The following is a 12,174-nucleotide window of genomic DNA, read 5'->3' as shown; positions in this document are numbered from 1 at the left end:
CTTGGCGGGTCTGTGAGCTTTTAAGACCCCTGGTGGAAATGCCCCCTGCTGCCCAGAAAGGGCTGTTTACCTTTAAAACATGAAGACGCTGGGTGGTTACCTATGCACTTCACACATTCATGCGCATACTTACAATTTGGCCCCTGGCACACACCCGTGTTGTACCCCCAGCAAACCTCATGGTGAGGGACTTGCTTAGCTTCACATTTTCCAACTTTCCTTTTTCCACATAGGGACCCATATGCTCCATCCTGTAATTCTGGTCGCTCGGAACCCAGCAGGTGGTGGGCAGCAGGAAGCTTTTCTGAATCGTCCTCGGCATCAGAAGGCTTACTTCTTTTGCTCTTCTTGGCCGAATGCTTCTTCTTAGACTTCTTTCTCCCTTGCCCATCATTGGAGACTGGTGCTGTTCTGTAGCCGCTGGCACTTCCTGTTGCCCCTGCGTCTCATCATCCGATGATGTTTTGGAGCCTTCCGCAGTAAAGGCTGAGGTTGTGAATCCTGTAGAATAGGAGCCCCCTTCCGCAGTACTGGGAAAGTCTGGGGTATACTGAGAGGCAGAAAGGTTATAATTGCAAGCATGAGCCCTACCTCCCGAGGATCTGTCATTGGAAACCCAGGGACACGTAGACTGTAATTATGTGTGAGGATGCATAAATGGATTGCTACCCGAATGTGGAACCCTAAATAAGGAGGCCAAAGTGCAAGGGAGCTCCTCATTGCTGGACAGAAGAACTCACTATTAGGGAAGAGGCCGCAGTGACCATGGGCCTGAATTGTTGGTAAAAGGTTTCAAAAGCAGAGGAAACACTGACTAGGCCTGTGGGTTGCAGGGCACAGGAGGCTACCCTGACCCATCTTGGACACAGGACCCACTGTTGAATCACTGGCTGCTCTCAGCACTGCCGCGGTGGCCGCGGAGGTGCCGGGGCGGTCCACAACGTTAGGTGGCGTATCCGGGATGCATTCTTGGGTGAGCGCCAGAGGTGCTGCTGGCACCTGGTCTGCGGGCCTATATTGCCTATAAAATGTCTGAAACGCATTGAAAAAACTGTGCCAAAGCCTGTGGGTTACTAGGCACTACGAAGGCCTGAGGCCCCTCTTGGTTCCCTTGTGCCACCCCAGATATAGCAGCAATTTGCTGGTTCTCATGAGCAGACATAGTTTGATACCCTTAATTAGCCTGGTTCAGCAAAATCAATGCCAACTAGCTTGGATTATATGCGTGAAAAGCGATCAATATCACGGTAGTTCAGTATTGTCTGCACTGGTAAGTTTAAAGGACCCAAAGATGCCGGGCGAGCCGGCGAAAAGAGGGTGAGCCCCCTCCGTGCCGGCCCTAAATAGGGCAGGCCATGCCCCCCCCAGCCAGCCAGCTGATTGGCTGGCTGGGGGGGGCAGACCCGACCAGGATTCCCCTGCTCTCGCGGGGGCTGCGACCAGCCCCCGCTCATGTGGGGTGGGCGTGAAGCCCGCAACCCCACCTCCTGGGCAGGCCGGAAGTGGCTAAAGGGTGGGATGAACTTGGCTGGGAAACAGGGAAATGTAAACATCTCTTTTGTTCCACTTGATGGGTGTTTGGTGGAGGGCAAGGAGAACCATGGGGCAGGGTCCAGGATGCTCAGATTACTGCCCCCAGACCTCCCCTTTCAGTTACACCTCCCCTTTAGTTTGGGGGGTGTAACATGGGGGTGAGCAGTGTATCTGAAGAAGTGTGCATGCACAGGAAAGCTCATACCAAGAACTAACTTAGTTGGTCTTTAAGGTGCTACTGGAAGGAAAAAAAATTTTTTGTTCCAGCTAATAAAAGTTTGGGTTCTCTTTTGTTCGGGGCTTCCATCTTGTTTCACCTGCTGGCAGGTGGGAGTCCTGTCGCGACAGTCTTAATAAAGACCATGGCCGCCTCCTGTGGGAGGGAGTTCCACAGGTCAATGACACGCTGCGCGAAGGACTTTCTGCAGCCAAAAGAGGATGGTGTCGAAACCTTTTACCTTCTTGCTGCCTGACTCGCGACTGAACTCTGCAAGCCTCAAAAGCCCTTTGAAATTTCTCCCTTTTTGCCGTTTGAAGTGCCGGGGGTGGGGTGGGGGGTGGGAAAGTATCTGCAAAAAGCTCCTTTCATTCTGAAGACTCGGGCGAAGGATCGGAAGTCTCAGAGTCATCAAAAACGTACAGCCAGAAGAAGCCGACCGGTGCATGCTGGGGTGGAAAGAATCTAAATTATCTTTCCCCTTCAGATGTTCTGCCTCTTTAGCCGAATCTTTTTATTTCAACTGGCAAGGCTGGATATTCGTTTTCCAAATCACTGGGGAGGAAAAACCTATTTCAGATCAACACAGTTGGGAACTGCTAGCTGGGGACACACAGTATTCCTTGAAAGACATTCAAAGCACACACAGAGAGAGAGAATTCAGGGAACTGCAGTTTATCGCTTACCGTTCCTCTGAGCAAACTACATTTCCCAAGATCCGTGGGGTGTGCGCTTCAAATGTGATTTTAAGCAGCTGTACCCAGCTGCTCTGATCTTAAGGCTTAAGAACATGATTTGTCGTTGTTGTTTAGTCGTGTCCGCCTCTTCGTGACCCCCTGGACCAGAGCACGCCAGGCCCTCCTGTCTTCCACTGCCTCCCACAGTTTGGTCAAACTCATGCTGGTAGCTTCGAGAACACTGTCCCACCATCTCGTCCTCTGTCGTCCCCTTCTCCTTGCGCCCTCCATCTTTCCCAACATCAGGGTCTTTTCCAGGGAGTCTTCTCTTCTCATGAGGTGGCCAAAGTCTTGGAGCCTCAGCTTCAGGATCTGTCCTTCCAGTGAGCACTCAGGGCTGATTTCCTTCAGAATGGAGAGGTTTGATCTTCTTGCAGTCCATGGGACTCTCAAGAGTCTCCTCCAGCACCAGAATTCAAAAGCATCCATTCTTCGGCGATCAGCCTTCTTTATGGTCCAGCTCTCCCTTCCATACATCACTACTGGGAAAACCAGAGCTTGAACTATACGGACCTTTGTCGGCAAGGTGATGTCTCTGCTTTTTAAGATGCTGTCTAGGTTTGCCATTGCTTTTCTCCCAAGAAGCAGGTGTCTTTTAATTTCGTGGCTGCTGTCACCATCTGCAGTGATCATGGAGCCTAAGAAAGTAAAATCTCTCACTGCCTCCATTTCTTCCCCTTCTATTTGCCAGGAGGTGATGGACCCAGAACATGATAGATGCTAATAAAAACATGGCACGGCATGGAGAAAAGGAAGCCCTTCTTTAGGCTGTGTTGAGCTAAACTATGGAACTACCTGCCACTGGAAACAGCGACCTGGGCGGCTTTAACAGAAGATTGTGCAAATTAACGAAGAGGGGGGCTATCAGCAGCTGCCAGATGGGCCCAATGGCTGGATCCTCGGTCCAGTATACCTGAAGGAGCGTCTCCACCCCCATTGTTCTGCCTGGACACTGAGGTCCAGCTCCGAGGGCCTTCTGGTGGTTCCCTCCCTGCGAGAAGCAAAGCTACAGGGAAGCAGGCAGAGGGCCTTCTCGGTGGTGGCGCCCTCCCTGTGGAATGCCCTCCCATCAGATGTCAAAGAGAAAAATAACTACCAGACTTTTAGAAGACATCTGAAGGCAGCCCAGTTTAGGGAAGCTTTTAATGTTTAATAGGTTATTGTATTTTAGTGTTCTGTTGGAAGCTGCCCAGAGTGGCTGGAGAAACCCAGCCAGATGGGCAGGGTATAAATAACAAATTATTATTATTATTATTATTATTATTATTATTATTATTATTATTATCCTGCAGGCTCTTCTCAGGTCAGGAAGGAGTTGGCTATTCATGGAGGAGAGGGCTTGTGATGGCAACCAGCCAGGACGGCTGTGCTCTGCCCGCCACAGTCGGAATAATAATAATAATAATAATAATAATAATAATAATAATAATAATTTATTTATATCCCGCCCTCCCCAGCCAAAGCCGGGCTCAGAGCGGCTAACATCAATAAAAGTAACACAGCATTCTAAAACCAATTCATTTTGCTGCTTAATCTCAGTTGCTGTAAACCGCAGGAGCGGCGATTGGGTATTGCGTTCGAATCCTGCTTCTTGCAGGTTTATCCCACCTGCTTGGCCACTGTGAAAACACTGTGAAAACAGGCCGTCGGCCTCATCCGGCAAGCGCTTCGTACGTTTCCCCCTAATTGTGTTCCTTGCCGTCGGAGAGGAAGAGAGAGATATTGGGGGTGGGCCATTAAATGCAAAGTTAATAGGCCGGGCGCAACTCCCGAATTCAAATTCTGCTCCAATGATCGTGCTGAGTCTATTTGCTTAACTGATCCAGAGCCGTGTACATCACACAGACTAAATACACAGACGTGTGTTTGCTTACAATGCATAATTTGCTTCACCGGGTTTCCAAGCGTCTCGGCAGAGAGGAGGGAAGGGGAGACTCAAGGCAGGTGCGGGGGGCGCAGGTGAGACCCCTTCCTCACCTGAAGCACGAGGGGTGGCTACAGGCAGAGACCTGTTTTGCAGGAGCTGCGCAGAGTAGTATTTCCTGCCAAAGGTTCCCTGGAGATTCAGTGTCTCGCATTCAGGGCTTGATACTGAGCCCTGCAAAGTAGGAAGGCTACTGTTGTTGTTGTTGAGTCGTTTAGTCGTGTCCGCCTCTTCGTGACCCCCTGGACCAGAGCACGCCAGGCCCTCCTGTCTTCCACTGCCTCCGCAATTTGGTCAAACTCATGCTGGTCGCTTCGAGAAGACTGTCCCACCATCTCGTCCTCCGTCCTCCCCTTCTCCTTGTGCCCTCCATCTTTCCCAGCATCAGGGTCTTTTCCAGGGAGTGTTCTCTTCTCATGAGGCGGCCAAAGTCTTGGAGCCTCAGCTTCAGGATCTGTCCTTCCAGTGAGCACTCAGGGCTGATTTCCTTCAGAATGGAGAGGTTTGATCCATGGGACTCTCAAGAGTCTCCTCCAGCACCAGAATTCAAAAGCACCCATTCTTTGGCGATCAGTCTTCTTTATGGTCCAGCTCTCACTTCCATACATCACTACTGGGGAAACCAGAGCTTTAAAGATTAACAAAAGCTACATCAAAGCTACCTCCTTATTTTTATGTACCCAGGATGTCTGGTAAGCAACTGGTCTGTGTTGGAATGCTTTGCACCCAGGGCTTTATTTTGGCATGGGGAGTAGGGATGCCAGACCTGAAATCTCCAGGTTTGCCTGGAGACTTGTGGGGTTCAGGTGGGATTGTATGAGGAATTATGAAAAATAATAATAATAATATCTTTATTGTCATTGCCCCCTCTCGGGGACAACGAAATTACTTGACTGCTCCATAAAAACACTAATTAAAACAATATAGTATAGTACAGCAAGGAAGATTAGATGACTTTCAAAGTCCAGGCTTCCCATTCAGGGCCGAGATCGCTCTGGAGAAGAAGCTGTTCTTAAGACGGCTCGTTCTTGTCTTCATCGTCCTGTATCTCCGTCCCGACGGCAGGAGCTCGAAGAGACAGTGACCAGGATGCGATGGATCTTTTACTATGTCCAGTGCCTTCCTATGGCACCTTGTGGCATAAATCTGCTCTAAGGTGGAGAGTGGGCAGCCAACAATGCTCTCTGCTGCCTTAACAACTCTGCACAACCCCATCTTGTCCTGGGTAGTACAGCTTCCGTACCACACACATAAGCCATAAGTGAGCGCGCTCTCAATGGCACAGTGATAGAAGGCAAGCAGCAGTTTCTGCGGAAGATGGTTTTTCCTTAGAATTCTCAAAAAGTACAGTCTCTGCTGCGCCTTCTTCACAAGCCCCCTTGTGTTGACACTCCAGGACAGATCCTCTTGTAATTCAATGCCCAAAAATCTGAACGTTGTTACCCTCTCCACACAGACCCCATCAATCAAAAGTGGCTGGACATTGCTCTTCTGTCTCCTGAAGTCCACCACAAGCTCCTTTGTCTTCCTTGTATTTATGAGCAAGTTGTTAGCTCTGCACCACTCTGTGCGGCAAGCCATTGTGTCCGCGATGAAAGCATTGTGTTGACTGGGTTGATTCATTGACAATCATTTCTGATCAAATCCCACAAGCCTCTTCACCTCTGCCATTTGCTTTCTCTACGCCTGACAGGCACGTATAAGCATTCTGAAGCACAGGCCAGTTGCTTCACCAGGCATCCGGAGCTATAAAGATAGGAGGTAACTTTGATGTAGTTTGTTAATCTTTAGGTAGATCTTAAGGGACGCGGGTGGCGCTGTGGGTTAAACCACAGAGCCTAGGGCTTGCCGATCAGAAGGTCGGCAGTTCGAATCCCTGCAATGACGGGGTGAGCTCCCGTTGCTCGGTCCCTGCTCCTGCCCACCTAGCAGTTCGAAAGCACCTCAAAGTGCAAGTAGATAAATAGGTACCACTCCGGCGGGAAGGTAAACAGTGTTTCTGTGCACTGCTCTGGTTTGCCAGAAGCGGCTTAGTCCTGCTGGCCACATGACCCAGAAGCTGGACACCGGCTGCCTCTGCCAGTAAAGCGAGATGAGCGCTGCAACCCCAGAGTCGGCCACGACTGGACCTAACGGTCAGGGGTCCCTTTACCCTTTACCTTTAAGGGCCAGGAAGAGAGTTCACAAGATGGTAAATACTGTTTCCTTGCCATCCTTCCTTTCCTGCCTGTCCGGGGTTTGCTAAATGCATTCCTCCTTGATTCTTGTTTTATTTAGCCTGAACATGTATGCGTGCTCCAAGTAGTCTTTCTAGTTAAAAGGATTTCTCCGATCTAACTTTGTCCCACGTGGTTGTTTTTTAAATGCTCAGTGGACATCTGATTGGTTCTTACAAGCGCTGTGTTATAAGTTCTTTCGTTAATAAAAGGGAGGTGGGCCAGGGTGTGGCAGATTATTACAGTGGTACCTCGGGTTAAGTACTTAATTCGTTCTGGAGGTCCATTCTTAACCTGAAACTGTTCTTAACCTGAAGCACCACTTTAGCTAATGGGGCCTCCTGCTGCCGCCGCGCCGCCGGAGCACGGTTTCTGTTCTCATCCTGCAGCAAAGTTCTTAACCTTAAGCACTATTTCTGGGTTAGCGGAGTCTGTAACATGAAGCGTATGTAACCCGAGGTACCACTGTATTGGCACTTCCTCCCAGAGTCTTGCTGGTCAAGCCTCCTGTGTATTCGATTAATCAGGGTCCAATCCTTCCTTGCTTTTGGAACACAACAGAAACCTCTCCAGCGGACAGAGGGATGGCTTGGATTTCCAGGTATGCAATAACACCTTTAATCAGAGACCGTAGGGTTCAAAGAGACTCCCTAAGGGTATACAGTGGTGCCTCGCAAGACGAAAAGAATCCGTTCCGCGATTCTCTTCGTCTAGCGGTTTTGCAAAGTTTTTTGCAGATAAAATCGCTCAGATTCGGGAAGAAGAAGAAGTAGACTCCACCGTGGGAGCAGGGCCAGGGCGGGAGAGTGCTAGAGTCCTGTCTAGTCAAGTTGTGTGGGATCAATTCCAATCTGTTACCTCCGAGGATGTGGACAGGCTGCTTGGACGAGTGAAACCAACCACCTGTCTCCTGGATCCTTGCCCATCCTGGCTTATAAAAGCTAGCCGGGAAGGACTGGGCGATGGGCTTCGAGGGGTGGTGAATGCTTCCCTCCGTGAGGGAGCCTTCCCAGACCCGCTGAAAGAGGCGGTCATTAAACCGCTTCTTAAAAAACCATCTTTAGATGCGGCCATGATTGCCAATTATCGGCCAGTCTCAAATCTTCCATTCTTGGGCAAGGTGATTGAGCGAGTGGTTGCTGAACAACTCCAGGCACGCCTGGAAGAAGCGGACCATTTGGATCCCTTCCAGTCGGGATTCAGGCCTCATCATGGGACTGAAACTGCCTTGGTCGCACTGGTTGATGATCTCCGGCGGGCTAGGGACAAAGGTGAGAGCTGTTTCCTAGTTCTGCTGGATCTCTCAGCGGCGTTTGATACCATCGACCATAACATCCTTCTGGACCGTCTGGAGGGGCTGGGAGCTGGGGGCACTGTCATACAGTGGTTCCGCTCCTTCCTCCTGGGCCGTGTTCAGAAAGTGGTGGTGGGGGATGAGTGTTCAGACCCCTGGGCTCTCACTTGTGGGGCGCCTCAGGGTTCTGTCCTCTCCCCCATGCTTTTCAACATTTACATGCAGCCGCTGGGAGAGATCATCAGGAGGTTTGGGCTGGGTGTTCATCAGTATGCGGATGATACCCAGCTCTACCTCTCTTAAATCAGAACCAGGGAAGGCGGTGAAGGTCCTGTGTGAGTGTCTGGAAGCGGTTGGAGGATGGATGGCGGCTAACAGATTGAGGTTGAATCCTGACAAGACAGAAGTACTGTTTTTGGGGGACAGGAGGCGGGCAGGTGTGGAGGATTCGCTGGTCCTAAATGGGGTAACTGTGCCCCTGAAGGACGAGGTGCACAGCCTGGGAGTCATTTTGGACTCGCAGCTGTCCATGGAGGCACAGGTTAAATCTGTATCCAGGGCAGTCGTTTACCAGCTCCATCTGGTACGTAGGCTGAGACCCTATCTGCCTGCAGACTGTCTCGCCAGAGTGGTACATGCTCTGGTTATCTCCCGCTTGGACTACTGCAATGCGCTCTACGTGGGGCTACCTTTGAAGGTGACCCGGAAACTACAACTAATCCAGAATGCAGCAGCTAGACTGGTGACTGGGAGCGGCCGCCAAGACCACATAACACCGGTCCTGAAAGACCTACATTGGCTCCCAGTACGTTTCCGAGCACAATTCAAAGTGTTGGTGCTGACCTTTAAAGCCCTAAACGGCCTCGGTCCAGTATATCTGAAGGAGCGTCTCCACCCCCATCGTTCAGCCCGGACACTGAGGTCCAGCGCCGAGGGCCTTCTGGCGGTTCCCTCCCTGCAAGAAGCCATGTTACAGGGTACCAGACAGAGGGCCTTCTCGGTAGTGGTGCCCGCCCTGTGGAACGCCCTTCCAGCAGATGTCAAAGTGATAAACATCTACCTGACATTCAGAAGACATCTGAAGGCAGCCCTGTTCAGGGAAGTTTTTAATATGTGACATTTTAGTGTATTTTTCATCTTTGTTGGAAGCCGCCCAGAGTGGCTGGGGAAGCCCAGCCAGATGGGCGGGGTACAAATAATAAATTATTACAGGTTAAATCTGTAATGATTAAATGGGCACAAGACGTTGGACATAATATTATGTTTGCTGACTGGGAACAGTTGTGGACCACCGGGATTAAATTCACGGCATGCAATGCCTTAAGAGAGAATATTATGAAAATGATATATAGGTGGTACATGACCCCAGTCAAGCTTGCAAAAATCTATCATTTGCCCGATAATAAATGTTGGAAATGTAAAGAGACTGAAGGTACATTCTTTCACCTTTGGTGGACGTGCCCAAAGATTAAGGCTTTCTGGGAAATGATATATAATGAACTGAAAAAGGTATTTAAATATACCTTCTTGAAGAAACCAGAGGCCTTTCTCTTGGGCATGGTCGGCCAAGTGGTGCCAAAGAAGGACAGAACTTTTTTTATGTATGCTACAACAGCAGCAAGGATACTCATCGCAAAGTATTGGAAGACGCAAGATCTACCCACTCTGGAAGAATGGCAGATGAAAATGATTGACTGTATGGGACTGGCAGAATTGACGAGCAGAATCCGTGACCAGGGAGAAGAGTCGGCTGAAGAAGATTGGAAAAAATTCAAGGACTATTTACAGAAACATTGTAAAATTTAAGAAAGTTAGATGGTGTTGGATTGAAACTGAGAGGTTTCTAGCTGCAATAATATATAAGAACATAGATGGGGAAAAGAAAGGGTTTGAAAAATAAGGTAATGTTATAAGCTGTAATGCTTTAAATGAAGGATTTGCTGAACAAATAATCTTAATTGGGATACAAGAAGGAGAAGTATGAGGAGGTCTGAGAAATTTGTTATTTAAAAGTATGGTTTATGAATTTTATGCCTGTGTTTAATGTTTCTGTTTGTTTTGTTTGTTTGTTTGTTTAAAAAATTGGAAAATTTAATAAATATTCTTTAAAAAAAACAAATAATAAATTATTATTATTATTATTATCAGTATTAGTATTAGTATTAGTATTATTATCATTATTATTATTTTCGTCTTACGAAGCAACCCCATTAGCGGCTAAGAGGATTAGCGCTATTCGCGATTTAGCGGCTTAGCGGCTATTAAAGGATTAGCGGCTAAGCTGCTAAAAGACTATTAGTGGCTTAGAGGCTTTGAAAAAGGGGGGGGGAAAGCGGGGAAAAAATGGCGAGACTCGCAAGACCTTTTCGTCTTGCGAAGCAAGCCCATAGGGAAATTCGTCTTGCGAAGCGCCTCCGAAACGGAAAACCCTTTCGTCTAGCAGGTTTTCCGTCTTGCAAGGCATTCATCTTGCGGGGCACCACTGTACAGTGGTACCTCAAGTTACATACGCTTCAGGTTACAGACTAACCCAGAAATAGTGCTTCAGGTTAAGAACTTTGCTTCAGGATGAGAACAGAAATTCGGCTCTGGTGGCGCGGCAGCGGCGGGAGGCCCCATTAGCTAAAGTGGTGCTTCAGGTTAAGAACAGTTTCAGGTTAAGTACGGACCTCGGGAACGAATTAAGTACTTAACCTGAGGTACCACTGTATAAATTTAATAAATAATATAAATATAAATATCCAGTCTGACCCCCTGCAAAACACACACACACACAAAGCCGGTTGCAGGCTTAAGCCCTGCAGGAGCTACCTGCGAATCATAGCACAGCCAGACTGGGAGATCTGCCTTTTTCTGTTCTCTTCTCCTAATTAACCTCCGTCTCCAAGACCGGTCCTGTGACATCACCCGGTCCAGCTGTCCTGTTTCTACTGGGACATCCCAGAATTACAGAAGCCGCCTCGATTTCTGATTCCGTCCCGGGATGTCCCAGAATTTCAGCCACGGGGTGTGTGTGTGTGTGTGGCGCAAAAAAAGCGCTGCATCTTCCCTGTGTAGGCGGATTGGGGGCAAAGACAAAAGGAGAGCCGAGCATGTGCAGAGTGCCTTTGTCCACCTCAGAGGTAACAGGTGGACATCTATCCTTAGCTGTGGTTCCTGCATTGCGGCGGGTTGGGCTAGATGACCTTTGGAGGGTCCCTTCCGCTGAGTAACCAGGAGCGTCCGACGGAAAGGGAATAATTAAGTGCTCAGTTAATTAACCTTTTCTCAGGTCTCTCGGCCAACCTTGCCCTCGAAGGGAAAAGCTGCGATCAGCAGCTGCCAATGCGGTTTAGTCTTTAACTAGGTAGTGGTGGCAACTCTGAACCCCCCACTAATCTTTAACCTGGATCCGTCCCTTTGGCATCTAGATTTCTCCTTGCGATGCTCCCCCCAAGGCCAAGCCCAGGTGTCCTTCAAGCCGGGAGGGGGGCAGGGGGTAATGGGCAGGCCCCGTCCCCCAGTCTCTTAAATTCCTCTTGAGTCTCAGGACAGAGTTTTATTATTCATTTCTTTATTTGATGCATTTATATCCCCCCGTTTCCCTGCAAGGAGCTCAAGGTTCTCCCTCCCCTCCTCATTTAATCCCCACAACAATCTTGCGAGGTAGGCTAGGCTGAGAAAGGCAGCGGCTGGACAAAGGTCACCCAGTGAGAGTCCCAGTGGAGGTGTGGCTTGAGGAGAGGGCGGGGCCTGTGAAATCTGAGTGGGGGTGGCTTGAGGAGAGGGTGTGGCTTTTGGAATCCCAGTGGGTGTGGCTTGAGGAAGGGCGGGGCCTGTGAAATCCGAGTGGGAGTGGCTTGAGGAGAGGGCGGGGCCTTGTAGAGTCCTAGTGGGTGTGGCTTGAGGAGAGGGCGGGGCCTTGTAGAGTCCCAGTAGGTGTGGCTTGAGGAGAGGGTGGGGCCTTGTAGAGTCCTAGTGGGTGTGGCTTGAGGAGAGGGCGGGGCCTTGTAGAGTCCCAGTGGGTGTGGCTTGAGGAGAGGGTGGGGCCTTGTAGAGTCCCAGTGGGCGTGGCTTGAGGAGAGGGCGGGGCCTTGTAGAGTCCCAGTGGGCATGGCTTGAGGAGAGGGCGGGGCCTTGTAGTCCCAGTGGGTGTGGCTTGAGGAGAGGGCGGGGCCTTGTAGAGTCCCAGTGGGCGTGGCTTGAGGAGAGGGTGTGCCCTTGTGGAATCCCATTGAGGGCGTGGCTTGAGGAGAGGGTGTGGCCTTCTGGAA

Source organism: Podarcis raffonei, chromosome 13, assembly GCF_027172205.1.
Source record: "Podarcis raffonei isolate rPodRaf1 chromosome 13, rPodRaf1.pri, whole genome shotgun sequence".
Lineage (NCBI taxonomy): Eukaryota > Metazoa > Chordata > Lepidosauria > Squamata > Lacertidae > Podarcis > Podarcis raffonei.
This window is presented reverse-complemented; position numbering follows the sequence as displayed.